We start from the raw sequence: 18377 nt of genomic DNA, 5'->3' as shown, positions 1-18377 counted from the left end.
GCATGCAGGACAGCTGCAGCAGTAGTGCGTGTCTGTGCTGGAGATAAGGACATAAAGAGATATGTTTAATTTAGTATGTTAATATGGAAAGAAATTAATTTAAGGAGGTTAGGTATTTACTGCATATAATCTTATCAGTTGTTAAACTGTGCATAATGAGGAAACAAGGCACATAAATTGGCAATGTGTGTGTTTTTTAACTATTAAGCCCAAGGGCCCATCATAACAGCCTGCACTGGGGCCCGTCGTTACTACCTTACGCTACTGCTGCCAAGCCAATGCAACTGTCTCATTCAAGCTAAAGAGGGTGCTAATGTCTGTCTGAACTAGGCCTTAAACTTATTTCCTATTCCTGTTTCCTGCTGGTTAAATTGTGGTAATGCAGGCTTGTAAATGCGCATCCCCCAAAGTGAGCAGCACACTCCATTTCTGAGCAACTTTACAAGCATAAACTAGTTTTCCTTTTGCCTTTGAACTTAAAAGAAGTACATTTACATGTAGGCAAATCCTTTGCTTTCAACCAGTGACTAAGCTAAAGGTGGTTCTAATGATTGTCCTGTGTTTTCAGACATACATACATACATACAGACATCCCAAGAGTGTAAGATACATTTATGATCATGCAACTTGTGCATTTCTTTTTCAAGAATCAAACAACATGCATAGAGTTTATTAATTAAATAATTACTTATCTCCATAAAGTATTTAGAGACCCATGAGGTCACATTAACAGCAACTATGAAGTATGAATCCAACCAAGAAATGCAGATAAATCAAACAGATGTCAAGCAGCCTGGACAGTAATGTGCAGTAGCTGTTAGATATTGATTTATAGGATACAGGTATTGGACAGGAATGAACAAAATGTCAAAGCTGTTTTGCATAGAGATTATTGATGTGTGCACTGGGGGAAAATCAGTGATAGGCATGATGACAGAAACAGACATGTGTAAACATCATAACCACTGAATGTTAGCAAAGAATATTCATACTAATATGACATTAATTTATTTATAACTGACTCTTCACTGATTCTTTGTCAATGTCTACTCTTTAGAGCAGGGAGTTATGGGCTCCAAACCTTCTGCTTCTTACCCAAAATGTTGTAGACACCACTAATCAGATTATGTCTAAATATCAGGAGAGATTCTGTTTTTGCTACTGTGACATATACAAAATGATAAGCGTGATATCAGATAATCAGATTTGCCCATAAAGGGCTTCTCATTTCTCCATTCTGGCACGTTCTGAAGTTGCACTGATTTCGCAAAGGGTGTGCGATTTCTTTTGGTGACATACTCATTTGCAAGTAGCCTTGACAGAGAATGCATAATTCATGAATGAGGGACAACATGTCTATTGTTACCTTGTTTTCTATTTGTTCTGAAATTCTTTGGACAAAATAATTTGTGTTTAGATTACAAATTGGAAACTCGTGTATTTTATCCACTGCTATTCACTGACTTCAGACCTTCTCTGCTTACTGTACACTGATCCTTTGTGCATGTAACCCTCTCTGTTTACTGTATTGTGATCCTCCTGTTTGATAACCACACTGCTGCACACAGAGTATACTGCACCGACAGATTGTGTGCCTCCCCAAGAAAAAACAACAACACATTTGGCCTCGACATGTGGTCATAGCAACCGTTTGGGTCATGTGTTGTCTGTTCTGCAATCCTTAGAAGAGACTTTGCCCAATTACAAGCCTCAAAGCCACTGTCCTCTGGAGAGGATGTTACAAGTCTACAGCAGAACAAACACCTCGTCACCATGGCAACTGCCCCCCTGACTCCCCCACCAACATATCCACCCACCCTCATGCACACACACACACACACAGCAGTAAAAGGTACAGTACAGTAGTCAATTCCTAGTAATTTTACATTCTTTATCTTGTAGAAAGAGTTTTTAGTATATCGTACCATATATTGAATGGTAACTATTGCAATGCACTATAACTGTTATAACTTATATAACTGCCACATGTGCAGCAAATTCTTATAATATAGAGCACACAGAAAAGTGGCCCCAGTTTTAGGTTGGAGTGAACCAGGTGGGAGTTGCCATATTCATGAAAGTATCAGAGGCATGTCTTAGATGGAATAATAAATGTGTTGGAGAAGATCCTGCTAAAAAGTATGTGTGTGCTATATCTTATTCCTGTGTACCATAGAGCTCCATTGTTGTCCAAAAATGAAACACATGACTGAGCCACGCATCTCCTTCATAACATGCACAATTAGTTTGTTTCTGGAATTGACAGACAGTAAGAAAATGGTCAACTTATACATAAAACATAACCAATTTAGAGAAAGGGTCTACTCGCAGTGGGACTACTCGCAGGGTTCACCGTTGAACTACTGTATCTGGCGAGCAAATCATTTAACCCGGACTCACATGCCGCCTTAAGTGTGATTTACACTCCTGCGTCGGGTCTACGTGCGTAGCCTACGGCACAACAAGGCACGTAGACATCCATTTATACTTGTGCGTCGGTGTCTCCGTCATTCTGCAATTACACCGCCAAATGCAAGTTGGCAGTAGCGCTATAGCGTCCACTGTGTTGACATTTGCCGGCCGAGCAGGCTAACTTCCTGCTTAGCCCTCTGCTCACGTGAATGTTATAGACTTTTCAAATGTTATCGACCGAATGGATCGCATTCTGATAGTGAAACGAGTCATTTTGCTCGGGTTGTGACTGTCAAATATATTGAGCCACCGTGCTACAGCCACTGGTTTGGCCGCTAGTAAAATTTACTCCAAAGCACGGAGAACTTCCTGTTGGCTCGGAGGCATTGCGAGGCTACCCAGCCAACCAATCACAGTCCTTACGGTCCGCATCACCCCGACGTGTAGTTACATTTTTGAGGAGGTGCACGTCAGGCTACGGCATAGGGTACGAGGCTACGCAGAGGCTACGTGGTCGATACAATGCAGAAGTATAAATCACACCTTATGGTGGCGCCGCGGTTTGGATACGTCTTTAGCCCTTCGTCAACTCACACTGGAAGAGTCTCAGAAGCGTGCACATTCCACACGGAGCATTTCAGAATAAGCGTTTTGCCTGCTTGATGTTGCTGAATTGTTGCTATGAAAAAGTAGCCTGGACTTACTTCCATTTATATTAATTGGTTTTGCAAGGAAATTTTTCCATTTGGATTGCTGACACAACTGGATTTAACTGGAAAAATTGAGGAAAGCTCAGGAAGAGAAACATATGGGGATCACTATTTCATAATGCATGTAGACGGAATAATAATCAGAATCAGAATCAGTTTAGATTATAGAGAGATAATAGAGAGAATTACAATACCCAACCAAGAACTGCAAAGTAGCAATGCTGAAAAGTTCAAGGAATACAGATTCATACATTAATCTGTATTAATAATCTGTAATTAGTAATCTGTACACAATATATACAATACAGGACAAAGGCAGTGTCAAGTCGTGTTCTGTGGAGTAACTACCGCCACGTTCGGGTGAATTCAATCTGGTTGAAAATCGCCAAGATTAGGGCTGTAGCGATAACAGCAAAATTGAGAACGCACTATTGGTCAAGCCTACCACAGAGGACGGCAAGCCCCGCAACATTCATATTTTACACTTACATCCAGGGAGAACATGCAAACTCCACACAGAAACTGGGGTTTGAACCCATGACCTTCTTGCTGTGAGGCGATAGTGCTAACCTCTGCACCACCGTGCCGACCCTTTACACTTACAGTGTGTGTTAAATTTATAAATTACTGCTTCAAAAGTTCCACAACCGTAACGAGTTCTGTAACGGTTCAAAGATACTACAGCGCAGTGGTTAGTTGGGGACAGCCCATTCTGCTCCGCACCTGTGTGTGTGTGTGTGTGTGTGTGTGTGTGTGCGCGCGTTGCTGCGGTATGTAAATTGACTTGATAGACATGCCCTGAAGGTAACGATATAGTTAACGTTACGTGTGAAATAGACACGGTCCAACAAAAAAATTAGTTTGCTTGGCAATGTTGTTGACTAGCACCCTGCAGCTAGCTTGCTCCGACCATAAAGCTGCTGTTAGCAGCTCTCTGTGCAGTACACTCTTACTATGCTATATGGCACCAAATTACTTCATTGATGAAAAATGTGATAATACCACATACCGCTCTGTTGAGCCCCAACATATTACCGCGGGGGAAATTACTAGGGCGACAGCCCTAACCAAGATTGCTCTCACCAACTTTCATGTTAAGGATTGCAATGCAGTCTTTATGGATTAGGTGTGTTCATGAGCTTTTAAGTCATAATGTGGTAACAGCATGGACACTCAGAAGAAGATGTGTTGTATTGCTAACAGAGTTTAAAAGCACGATAACTGTTTCCACTAAAATATTGCTTTACGGTCAGTAGCCCATTTTTCCCATTATTCCAACACCACGTGAGGCAGTACCACTTGCACCAGCAGTGATATTCAAGATCATCATGGCTAACGTTACCTCAACTCAAGAGCAACTTCATCATGTCATTAAGAGACATACCCTTCAGTTATTGAAGTAAACAGGATAAATTAATTGGAAGGTAAAGAAAGCCTTTCTGCCAGAATATAAACAGGCAATAAAGAAAGCAGGTACGGTGAATGAATGGGTCGGACACAAGCCTCTCACCTGGGAGATGAGTTTGGTACCTGTGTGACCAGTTAATATTGAGTTACTGTTTTAACCCAAACCATGATCACAGTTTGGTTCGGGTTAGACACCAAAACTACTTTGTTTGCATTGCTAAAATACACCGGTGAGATATGTTAGGGCATGTTTGCTTGATTTTTAGTAGCAGCCCCTCCTGGAGGAAAATGCACCAGCTGCCACTGTGTATGCAATTTTGACAATCAACTTCAAGTCAAGTGTATCTTGAAAAAATTTCAAGATTCAAGTCCTCCTAATGCCTTCAACACTCCATAATTTTCCGAAACTGTAAATATTGCAAATCAGAGCTTTGATAAGCTTGACTCAGATTTGAATAAGGTTCAGAGCCTTGATATTCTCGCTTCAGGGAGGAACAGACGCCTTCTGTGAAGACATGAAACTGCTGTTGAATGCATACTGAACAAATGTAGCCATTGTTTAGCTTTTTCCCTACTGTGCATTCCTACATAGCATCCCATGGTCACCTTCCAGATGTTTGGAATGAATCAAAATGTTATTAAAATTATTTTATAATGGTATATGTACAAAATTATTACAAGATTTAGGGTCCCCAGTGGTTAGCTTTATTTCTATGCCCCATCTGTTTCACTCAGAGGGTGTAAACACAGCAACACTGGTGCTGAGGCCTCATGATTGCACTTATTGGTGTGAAATCACTTGTCTCTCGCTCCGGCACTCCATCCTTCTTCTCCTGTCTTCTTCCCTTTCTCTCGTTCATACACGCCAACCATATGTTACCAAGCAGGCACGCAAATAAACACACAGACATGAGGGCACACACATACTTGTAAACTCTTGGAACTTAAAAAAACACTCCTCTTTCGTTGTCCTCCCCCTCCACCTCGCTCTTTCCTTCTGTCTGCTCTTTGTCTCATTGACAATATTTTTTCTCCCTCTCCCTTCCTCCTTCCCTCTCTCCGGTGTCCAGCAGATGCTCACTGTGCTGCCATGCCTAACTGCCTTCAGATCTCAAATGGGCATGCATCCAACATTGGTACCTGCTGGGCGGTGCTGAGAGGAAAGAAGGTGTGTGTGTGGTATATAGGGCTGCACCTGAATATTGGAATAATCGATTGTAGGGTACGCATTCAATTTTCACATCAAAGGGAAAACAAAATGAAGACCTCAGCTGTGTGGGAGGACTTTAAACTGAGTGATAACAACTGTAGTGTGGCAGTTATGGGGTTTATTCATTTTTATATTGCTTCATTTCATTACAGATCAAAAAAATAAAAGCCTACATTTTAAAGTCAGTAAAATGCAGGCTACTAAAAACAAAGAACAACATAATGAACACATTTAAATAATTAAAAGAAGCAGATTGTAGAAGAAGAACATTTTGTAGGCTAAAATTAAAGTTAAAAGCAAATTTTGCAGAGTAACTTGTAGTTTTAGATCCGCTACTGAAAATAGCACTCATTCTATTCAATTCAATTCAATTCATTTTTATTTATATAGCGCCAGACAATGGAGATTTGGAGTTTAGCTAACTGATAAGTTTCATCTGGCTTGATCGATATAACAGAGTATCATTTGCACAACAATGAAAGTTTATGGAGTGTTTCCTTATAATATTGCCTAAAGGAAGCATATATAAAGTGAACTCCATGACTAACTTTGTGGAACTCCATGACTAACTTTGGCGGACATGGAGGACTCATCGATAACATGTACAAACTGAAATCGATCTGATAAATAGGACTTAAACCAGCTTAGAGTGGTTCCTTTAATGCCAATGAAATGTTCCAGTCTCTGTAATAGGATCTGATGTTCAGTGGTATCAAATGCAGCACTAAGATCTAATAAAACCGGTACAGAGACAAGTCCTTGGTCTGATGCAATTAGGAGGTCATTAATATTTTTCACTAGTGCTGTATCTGTGCTATGATGAAATCTAAATCCTGACTGAAAATCCACAAATAAACTATTTGTATGTAGAAAGTCACACAGCTTTTTGGCAACTGCTTTCTCAAGGATCTTAGAGAAAAATGGAAGGTTAGATATACGTAGGTCTATACTTGGCTATAACATCTGGATCAAGGTTGGGCTTTTTCAGAAGAGGTTTAATTACAGCTACTTTAAAGTACTGTGGTACATAGCCTGTTGATAAAGATAGATTGACCATATTAAAGAAGTGCTGACTGGGGGTAAAACATCTTTAAGCGGCCTATCTGCTCTCCGTGGACCCACACCCGGCTAAACTAGTCCCGTATTCTGCTCTGGACCTGCTCAGATCGGCCTCTGGACTCTCAGCAACAGTTCCCCCTGCTCTGCACAGCAGCCACCAACCAGGTTCTGCAGCATCTGTTTTTCCAGTCTGTCTTGCTCTTCCCTGGCTTAATATCCGATCCCTTCAACCCTGCAGTAAATATTCCTCTTGTATTTAACTCCAGTCTCCTCCCTCTCTTAGTCCTGCACTTGGGTCTACTAGCCTAGCTGTAACAAAGTTAAACAAAGTTTTGGTAATAATAACTTTGCTGTTTTAGTTAGCCTACACTATGAGAATAAAGAAATGGAGCTCTTTCTCTCTCTCTCTCTCTCTCTCTCTCTCTCTCTCTCTCTCTCTCTCTCTCTCTCACAGGCACACAGACTTTCGCACTCATGATCTCATGCTGGCCGTTATCTCTCCTCCATCCTGTTCTCCCTCTCTCATGTCATTGCCTTAACTTATTGTGCATTCATCCTTCTGCTGTTCTGCTACAGCTCGTAAAATGACAGCTTGCAAAAGACCTCTAAACAATCGGGCCAATAACGTGACTTAGCTTCTAAACAAGGATGCTTTGATAGGGAAACATGCAATAACTGCAGAGAGAATTAAGCATGTGACCCTGTATTTATCCATATTTCTTGACCACCAGGACAATGGAGCACAGTGACCCTTTAGAACAGACATGTCAAACTCAAGGCCTGTACAATTATATCTGGCCCGCAGGAAAATCTCATGTCTATTATAATTGGCCTGTTGGTATTAGGATGCACACCACTATAAGACAAAACACCAGAAACTCCAAATATTTTAGCTCTGATAACTTTAGACTTATCTGTTTTGTCAGATCATTACACAGATGTTTGAAGCATCTCTGGAAGAGTTCTATCTCCCTCCACATCATGAGTTTATAATTGGCTATGCCTTTGTAAAAATGTGCACCCAAAAGACTAAACTATCAAACACTGCATCTCTGCTGTGTTTTTTCTTGCCACAATGAGAAGAGACAAACTTAACTGCATTACCCTAGCTTGTCAGGTGAAGCTCAGGTGCCTCAAAGGCAACCAGCATGTTTATTCCATAACTTCATGTAAAACTGGAAAAAGATCCACATCTTCCCTCAAACAGAAGCAAAGAAGAATAATGAAAGAAATGATACAAAATGAAAATCCAATAAACATTTTCACAGTTGACAATGATTGATGCATTACTTTTGCGGGATATTTGTGTCTAGTTTTGGCTTTCAGTACACCTTCCAAACCTAAACAGGTTTGTAGCTTGTTGGATGTTAACCCATGATCCTGCCATATTTCTGTAATAGGTCTGTGTAGATGTTAACTCTGCAAAGAAAAATTGCTTTAAATTTTCTATGTCATAGTATTTGAAGTATCCACAAAACGTCAAGCAGTTATAAGGCCAGTAGGAGCCCAATTATGTTGGTATTGGATGATAGGTAGGTACATTTTATTGTCACAATATAACAGATTATATAATGAAATTGCACTTTGTAACTCCCATCTGCTACATATCAGACAATTTACATTAATACAGAAGCAATTATAAAAATGTTAAACAGAAATAAACAATATTCAATGATCACTGGAGCAGTGCTAAAGCTGCTCTGCAGTCTGGTGTTGTGCCAGCAGAAACTTCTATATCTCTTCCCAGAAGGCAGCAGGGTGAACAGGCTGTGGCTGGGTGGGTACTGTCCTTTAGGATCCTTCGGGCTCTGCGTAGGCACTGCAACTCACCGATATCACTGATGCTCGGGAGATGGGTACCAATGATCTTCTGAGCAGAGCCCTCCGGTCCTGGGACGTGCACATCCCATGCCAGTTTGTGATGTTTCCAGTAAGGATGCTTTCTCTTGTTTATCTGTGAAAGCTGACCAGAACTAGGAACAGGAATTTGGCCTTCAGCAGCGTGGAGATGTGAGCTGACCATGTCAGGTTCTCTGTGATGCTGATTCCCAGGAACTTGAAACCGTTCTCCTGCCCCACCTCTGTTTCACTGAAATAGACAGGAGTTTGTGTCTTTATCTCCTTTTTCCTGAAATCAATGATCAGCTCCTTAGTTTTGCTGACGTTGAGCAGAAGGTTGTTCTCTGAGCACCACTCTGCAAGATTATCAATTTCCTCCCTATATAAAGTCTCATCATTGTTTGAAATCCGGCCGATGATGGTGGTGTCGTCCGCAAACTTCACAACAAAGTTCTCTCCATGCCGGGGATGCAGCCGCAGGTTTACAGCATGAACAGGAGGGGGCTGAGCACACAGCCCTGGGGGGCTCCGGTGTTGAAAACTAGAGAGGGGGAGGTATGTCCATCCATGTGGATCATAGCATACAGTTAAGAAATTCATTGCCAAACTAGGCAAAGTATTGTGTCTTTGTGTTGCAGAGTAGAAGGTAGAAGGTAAAGGGCTCTGTATGCTTCATACAAACTAATACTGAACACATTTAAAGGCAAAAGTGTTTCTACCTGTACCGAATGGCTCCACTGTAAGTTGGGGCATAAAGCCTACTGTTATTTAAAGGGGCAAGATGTAATCAATAAATGGAAATAACATCGCACACTTTTCAACACTCAAAGGCAGTTGAACACACAAAAAGCAACCAAAAAGAAAAAGAAAAGAATTCAAACCCTGCCAACTTTCTCACATTTGCACACCTGACCAATTGATGTGACAAGTGGGTGAGCTTGCAAGATGTTGGTTTTGGAAAACTACAGTAGCTTTGTTAAAAGTCTTCTGAACCCTAAAAGGTAGAGTTTGTGATTCTGGAGAAATCCCATACCATGACAAATACCATGTTAAAGAGCAAACAATGACACAGCAAGAAATGTAACTAATGATAGCTTAGTTGTGGGTTAGCAAACTGTCACTACAGTTGCTGCTGCACAGCTAACATGCAGAGTCGACAAGACAGAGCCAGCACACCAGCTCAAGACAAATACTCACAACTCTACTGCTACTATAGCCAACATCTGTAAGGATTATTGTCGGGTTCAAACAGGAGTATGGTCCAAATGCAAGACACAGTACTGGCAGGATTAGTTCTGATGATTTATTTAGCAAAAGGTGTGCACACTTACTAGCAGTGATAGGTTACAAGCTAATCCAAAAGAAACGGTAAAAGTCCCAAACAGAGAAAATCCAAAAAACATAATGAAAGGTCCAAATACAAAACAGAAAAACAAAATAATAATCCAGGCAGACTTGAGAATAACCTCACAGGCTCAGGCAGGGAACACGACAGACAGGACTTAACAAACAAGGCGTGACAGTGCATGAGACCGAGCACAAACAAGCTACAGTCATCCAGCAGAGACTGAACAGAAACACAGACAACAACGATTCGGGAGGGAATAACCAGGTGAGACAAATCAGGGAAATCAGGAGGACAGGACACAAGCTGGATATCAAACACCAACAAATGACAACTGCAAACCTCGTACATCTTTCTGTTTCGATAATCAATAAATCATTTAATTGTCTCTGTTGATTGTGGTCCTTGCTAGTGAAATAGGGCCATGCTCAAAATATCAATACGGAAATATATTGTTAAATATTACTTGCTGATACGATTATAGATACAGCAGCAAATGCTGTGACGCAGTTTTGAAACAGAAATACAGAACAGAAAATACCATTTTAAGTTTAAAAGTTAAAGAATATTTTCTTTGCACCTATTTAATAACTCTGGAATTAGAAACTAAAGTGTCTTACAGAATAATAAACAATAGCTGTTAAGTAAGCTCTATGTAGGACATGGACATCATTATTCAAAATCAACGTGGAACCTGTATCATGATTGTATCTTATCATGAGATTTGAGATTAACACAAACATAGGCTATATATTAGCTGATAAAACAATTGTTATGTGACCGTGATTTACAGTTTGCTGACAGTGTTTGGAACTGGCTCACTGACTGACCTGCTGTAGTGCTGCAGCTGCTGCCAAGGCCCACTGCAATGAGAGAAAACTAAGACAACCTCGACAACCAAGTTGTGATGTAACGTATACATAGCTATCCTTTTTGGCTAGGCTGTTTACATCTTTACATGCTTGGTAATAACTTTTTTTAGGTTGGTCCCCCACATTGACAGCTTTATGTTGTGTGCAGCGGTGTTCATGAGAAAGAGAGGGAGCCAGTGAGCAAGTGAGACGAGGTGCTGATGTACTCTGCACACTGCTCTGCAATCAAATAAGATTTTAAGTAGCCAGGCCTAGTAACAAAAAAATCAATATACGACAGTCGGCATTGATACTGTGGCACAGTGGACACTGGAGTGATAACGTAAACGTGCTCCGACTCGGATCGTTTGGCACAATGTAAGTGCAGGCCAGCGGGGGGGGAATCGTGCTCGGGTACTAGGCAACTGGGCCTAGTGAGAGTACACCCTAATTGTAATTCCAAATAAAGAAGCTAAAATGTGTGTGTGTTCATTCTGTTGGCCCCTACTAAACATCACACAGTAGCATTAACCTTTCACATTACAGTTTTTCTTTATTGCTTTATTCCTTTTTCTTTAAACTCTAAACACAAATCCACAACTTCTCACCCAATTCCCCAAACATCCTATTTTCAGGTAAAAATGAAGCTCTCCACTCAAAACCATTCAATGCTGCTAAAAACATCTTCTGCCTCTCCCTACTCCTCCACCTCCTCCTCCTCTTCCTACTGCTCTTCTTCCTCCTCCTCTCTGGTCTGTACCTCTTCCTTTACATCTCTCTGGATCCATCATTCCAAAACTGAATGAACTCACTCTGGCCCTTTTATCTATCTATTGAAGCTTCTGTTTATGTGTTATCAATTATGACTCCTAGGCTGTTTCTCAATCTGCGTTCTTGTTTCTACTTGTGTTCTTGTGAAACTTCATCGGTCGCAGCCCAAGCACTGTTCCAATTCAAAAGTCTGCATCTAGCCAAGTACAGTCAAATACCTGGATGTATTCTTGCTACGCCCGTTTTACTGAGCCTGCATCGGTGGTGACTTGTGTGGACTTCAGATAGCCAGGTATCCCTGAATGCATTTCGCTGCCAAAAAGCAGAAATGTCAGAGGAGAAAACGGACAACTTTAAGTTATAATACTGCTGTTCTTGTGTTATGGAATGCAGTTTTAAGAGTTTTTTATGTGGGAACTCCAAATATGTGGTCAATTTCTCAAGACAGCTGATTTGAAAATTTGCTACAACGTTTTCGGAGATGTGAGGTCCTGCCCGCTAACAGGTTGCCATCATCAAGTCTGCTGCTGTTGAAATTGCTGAATGTCCAACTGCGTGCTCCTGTTGATGGGAGTTTGTTCTCCCGAGCCGAACTTGCCAAGTCCGAGCTTTAAAGTACATAAGTCCAAACTTGGGAAACTCGGAATTGAGAAGCAGCTCTAATGTTTCATCTGGGTAGCTGTGTGCTAACTGAGCCTAAGCTGTGCTGACTTGAGTGAACAATTCTGAATGTTAGTGCTTTCTCTCGAAATAGTGTTGTGTGGCTTGGTCTGAGCCACTTTGTTTCCCCTTTACAGAGCCAGGGCTCTTTTTCACAGATTTATTATTATTATGACTCTGAAGTTAAAGTGCCTGTTTATTACCAATATATTTCCAGTATTTTCCAGTCCTTTTCCTCTTAGCCCTTTACCTTTATCTCCCGGCAGCTGTCCTTTCACTCTGCTCTTCCCATTCATCAAGTTTTCCTACTCTGGGTTATTCTGAAACTTGATCACACACCTCTCATCCACTCATCCACTTGCTTTTTGTCTCCTTCTCACCCCTTCAGTCTCTCTCTCTCTCTCTGTCACTGTGACTCCTTTTCCACCTCAAGAGCAGTGGCACAGAAAAGGCCGGGTCTAACCGATTTAAAGACCCCGTAGTCCCAAGTGCCCTGGGATTAGACCTAATTTGCATAAATCTGCATAACCTTGTTAAAGCAGAGGGAGACACTGTACACACTGTAGCCTAACACACTTCAGAGGGAAACGGCCCATTAAGGATTGCCACGATTATGGGATTATCATTCTTAACGACTGTTGGTTGTTGTGTGTACTCTCTGAATAGCGACACGTCGCTTGACTGAATCCCAATCTGTGTGGAAGGAAGGAATCCAAGCTTTGAGGCAGGTGGTCTTCAGCTTGCATTTGAATGGGATTTGTTCCTGACCATGATTTTATTTCCGTTAAAATTATTAGTAACCTACAGTAAAGGTACCACTGAAACATACATACAAACACGGTGTCCCATTTGTTTAAATGAAAACTCACAGGAAATGTGCTAACATGCATTTTTGTCAACACTTTTCTGTAAATAAGTAGTAAATAGATAAACAAGCATATTGGTGAAACTGTATTATTTCTACACACTTTTTAGAAACTGCTCCAAAATATAATCCTTGATATGGAATGAAAAAAATGCTTGGGCTTTCAAAACATGACAGGGCCCCCATTCCTCTGTCAACTGTCTCACACTGATGACATCAGCTCTTTTCCAGCAGTGCACACTTTTGACTTGCCAACGGAGGGTCTGGCTGGCATCTCTAATGGGACGAAAAGTATACTGTGGAAAGACATGTTGTGCTGTGGCAGCATTTTCATTCTGGGAAAATACTGTAACATGTTTGCAAAACCAAACAAACCAGATGAAGGATAGATGTAGCCTACTATAATTATTTTGAGTATTTGGAGGATCCTGACTCAGACAGGAATGTGAGCTGCCAGCTGGAAGCTTTGATTGGTTGACAGCTACAGTATTGCATGATGAACTCTATTGTTGGCACATGGCTCATATACAGTAGCTGTTTGCTCCATAAAGTATTGGTGAATACATATGTTTTACTTAGTCCCTTGAAAGTGTTTTCAATTCCAGCATTGTTCCATACCCATTTTCCCTCAAGACGTGGAAACTTATATGCAGTGTGGGAATGCCCAGATGTGAAGGCCTTTTGCTCCTTAATGGCAAATGCTTTTTCACATGTAATTAAATGAAACTATTGAAAAAAACTATGAAACTATTATTACTATCACAATACAAAAAGGCTGTACTTTTAAATTAAGACTCATCCTCTCAGAAGAGTTCTGTGTGTAGATCTGATGGCTGAAAATACTAGTGTTGTATTATGGAAAGATCCTGCTTACAAATTGCAGTATTACTCAATGGACTGTGTTGTTGCTAGTCGTCATTTCATTGGAGCGCTCTAAATTGGACCGATGGAGCCAGCATAAATATAACTGCAGTCTAGGGCAGTGGAGTGCATCATAAGGAAATACTGCTTTATAACACAATTTACTGATGTGATTATACAAACTGATTGCGTCTGTTGGTCTCGTTAGCGCATGGAGTTACGTCAGTTGTCTCTAGTGGGCATTATGGGTAATGGGTACAATAAGTAGATGGTAAGACTCTTTCCATGACAAGACCAGGACAGACACTGCTAAATCAACAGAGACCACCAAAAGCGTCTCAGTGAAGTCTCACTGTGTCTGGACTGTCAGAACAGCTAAGCAGAGTGTTCTAGTCACAAGGAGTCCACAAATCTGATCCACTCTGATCTTCTCCTGAAGGAAGACTGGTATGGTGTTTGACATCAGGTCCATTTTACAAGGCAAAGACCCTGATCAACAACTAAGATACTATCTTTGTATAGATAGAGACAGGGGTTACACTATACAACTACATGACTTAGGTTTTACACTTATGTCATGGGATGACATAGCCAACTCCATGACAACAGGGGCTGATGAAGCTCTTGAATAAGTGCACCTTGAGTCACTGGGGTGCCCCAGCAGCTAAATGGTAAAATGTACCATATGTAATGTGAAGCAATTACATGTATTTGTATTGCTATTTTGAATGGATAGGCTTAGCATTGGCAATATGAGAATGGAATGTAATGTAACTTAAAAAATGACACCTGCCCCGACTTCCCTGATCCAAAAATGTTACATTTATACATTATCCCAAGTGCCTTTTCGTGCACTCCACTACAAAGCCCACAGTATGCAATACTAGCTAACGTTAGCTGAGAAATGGAGCGCACTAACATCAACAAACGACCAGCACAAAGTTGGACTCTTTAACAGGCCAATGTTAGCTAACGTTAGCTTGCTTGCTAATGTAGACAAATTGTTATCTAGCTAACGTAGCAGTCTCGTGTAGATAACAACTGGGTTAAATAGCTCCTATGCCGGCTCTCTTCCAGGGAGGATCACGGCAAGTTTGGTCCGGCTGGTCTAGTTAGTCGGTTGGAAGATGCCGTGGGCAGTGATTGTCACAAGGTCAGCTGCACTTGTCCAATCCCTGTACCTCCTTTTTCGTCATTAAGTGTATTTCTGTCGTAGGCTGCTTGTATATAACTAACGATTGCTTTCTACTACCCAAAAGTGATATGGGGCAGGGGCCAACTAACTAACTGTAAAGTAACCTAAGCTGGGGTTGGCTGGCTGGCTGTGGCTTGGCTGCATGATGTGGTGTTGGCTGATAGGGTGATGTGCATACAGCAAGCTAGTCAGTATATGGACCCAGGGACTTTTGATGCATTTTTACCTCTCTCCACTTATTTTCAGCCTTTATCCTATGAGTATATAATCTTAGTGTGCATGGCCTCGAATTGTACTGTATGGTCCTGACTCAAACCAGTGACCTCGGGTACAGGAGGCTAAGAGCGGCTAAAACCAGGGGGAGCTCATGGGCCCTAGCATCAGTTGCTAGCGTGCAACTGAATACCGTTACATTCATAAAAAATTATTAATTTATCCAAGTCTCTAAATGAAAGTGTGCAACTATTGTTACAGTTCTGGTGTGATGTGTGTGTGTGTTTCCTGTTTTACTTTGTAGTTTGTCTAACCCAAGTGTCCTTGTTTGGTTTTATTTCCAGTCTATGTTTCTCACTGATTGTCTAGTGCTTTCAACTGTCTGTGTGAGATTTTGTTTAGCACCTACTGTTGTATTTAGTTGTTCTTGCCCTTTCATTTGTTGCGTGTTTATTGTTCTACACCGTGGATGGTTTGCTACCTTATATCATGTCTCTTGTCCCTGAATACTTGTCATGTTTTCTCCTGGAGGTTTGGATTTATTATTTCTGTTAGATGTATGGACTTCACCTTTTTCATAATTTGGATTACTGTACTGCCTACCCATATCACTGTAAGTTTAATTTTTTTTGTAAATAAACACCCTGACATCGTACCTGTTCAGTTTCCGTGTCTGCATCTGGGTACAAACTCTTTTTTCTAGTGTCAGCACATAGCTGACCGTAACAAATATAGAATGTTGATATCCAAATTAACTTGGTTTTAAGCAAGTACCAGTTCATTTTTAGCTTACCTAAGAGCAGAGATGGGGACTTGAGATTGAGACTCGGACTCGAGTCGCACAAACAGTGACTTCAAACTCGACTTGAGACTCCTCCTCAAAAGACTTGACTCGGAGTCGAAGTGCGGGGTTTGTGAACAGCGTTTATTTTTAGTAAATTTCTGATGAGCTTGCCTCCCTGCGTTACCTAAAACCTGCCTACATAACACGTACTACGGATCTGCTGCGCGCGGCCGCACGTGAGAAAGGACAACAAATAGCGGCAGCTGCTGTGCCATTCATCATAAACTTTGGCTTTAAAACTTCATACAACAAGGCCCAAACAAAGAAGCGCTGCAAAATGCAAAACAGATTAGTAACCTGAGGTTAGTAAACATGTTTAGCTCAGCAAGAACCATCTAACGTTAGCTTGCTTCTTGCTTTAGCTACTAGAGGTTAACTCTGACTGTCGTTTGTTATGAAAAGCTAAATGAGTGTTTGTTTACTTGCCAGACTTGTGGTAACGTAAGTCGATTAATGTAATCAATTACTTCCCGCTGGCTGCCATCATGTTAATTATTATCGTTGGCTACAAACAGATTACAGGTTTATTGTTGATCATGTAACGTTACAGTTTTATTTAGTTAACGTTACACTGGGTTTTAGAGTCTGGGGGGGATGACTTACAGTAGTTTATAATCTGTCATTAGTTGTAGATGTATTGAACATTACATGGTTGTGCTCTGTAAGTGATAAACAGGTTACAGTTACAGAATCCCTAATAGCTATGCAGTGTTCTCAGCAGCCTGGATTTAATGCAGCAGGTGACTATAACCATGAGTGACTTGAGACTTTACTTGGACTTGTGGTGTCAACAATAATGCTGCGATGAAGTGTTGAGAGGAAACCCGCTTGACACTGTTCTTGATCATAAAAGTTTATTACATCAATGAGTTCAGCATCAATTACAAGCTCTGCAGCAGCTTGGAGAGTGACCCAGCCCGATGGCCACTCTGTCTCTCTGTTCATCAAACATAGCTTATATAGGATATGTTTAGGTATCTGTTAGGTACCATAGAAGGGTTTGAGTCTGCAAAGTAAAAGGTCAAACCCATAGAAGGGCACAGTACCACTTTGAGGCAACAAAACAAGGGCCCAGTCCCTACACAACCACCAATCACTGCTCTCCCCGCAGAAGGCCACCGACCCTCTGTCCTGCTGCCACAGTGCCACTCTGAACTGCCATGAGTCAAATGCACAAGCACCGGACACTACAGACTCTAGCTCAGGGGTATTCAATTAGATTTCAAAGAGGTCTAGTTAGAGAAAATTTCCTGAAGCAAAGATCCGGAACATCAAAACGACGAACTTACGTTATCATTCAGTACTATAACCTATAGTTGTATCAACACATGTTTTTAGTCAACAATGGACTGTCAAATCAAATAATATTTCAGTCAGTTTTCACATCAAACTGGAAGGATAATAAATAATAAACTATTCAAATAATAAATTCTAAATTTAAGTAAACTAAAGTGCCTAATTTTTAGAAAAAATGTAATAAAAAGTGTAGCATGAAGTGTAGTCTTAACCAATTTTATAATAAACACTCAACACATCATAACAAATGAACAGCTGTAATGCCTCCTCTTCTCTTTCATTTCCTCTTACAGAGCTACCACTTTCCTACTTTCTGTTGTTCAGTGAGAATAGTGAGCTCCAGCTCGCATATTGGAGATCTATGAGATATTCTGGTTTTGAACTGCCCGTGGGAGGAATGTGCATGTAAATATCATATATACATGTACATTCTTGATTAAAAGTCATGTGAAATCTCTTTTATCTTTCGTCTCCTCAATTCGGGTGTGTTTCCAAAACGTCTCTGGTGAATCTCGCGGACTCGACTCGCAAGCATCGGTATGCACAGATTTGATTGGCTGAGCAGCGTCACATGAGACGATTGGAGCACATGCGATTGGTCTGAGTTTCCTGGTCCTCTAAACCAGTACAGTAAATGCTAGAAAAGCTGCGCGGGTTAAAATAGAAACGCTCCGTCACGAGGTAGTAAGTCTCAATAATAAATGGGCTGTAGGTCGGCGGTCCGCCTATTAGTGACCTCTGTTCTACATGATCCGATGTCTTAAAGTGAACGTTGTGTAATAAACCACAATGCGGTCTGTGCCATCAAGCAACAAAAGAAAAAGAGATTAAAATTCACT

The 18377-nt window shown here is 41.0% G+C and overlaps 1 protein-coding gene across 1 annotated transcript in view; it reads left to right on the top strand.

Moving 5' to 3' along the window:
• The window catches only part of kcnh2b (potassium voltage-gated channel, subfamily H (eag-related), member 2b), a 340415-nt gene that overhangs the window by 11940 nt on the left and 310098 nt on the right, over positions 1-18377 (top strand). The window lies entirely within an intron of this gene.

Source organism: Micropterus dolomieu, linkage group LG01, assembly GCF_021292245.1.
Source record: "Micropterus dolomieu isolate WLL.071019.BEF.003 ecotype Adirondacks linkage group LG01, ASM2129224v1, whole genome shotgun sequence".
In the NCBI taxonomy this organism is placed as follows: Eukaryota; Metazoa; Chordata; class Actinopteri; order Centrarchiformes; family Centrarchidae; genus Micropterus; species Micropterus dolomieu.
Note: the sequence above shows the minus strand (reverse complement) of the source record. Positions and strands in the feature narration are given on the sequence as shown.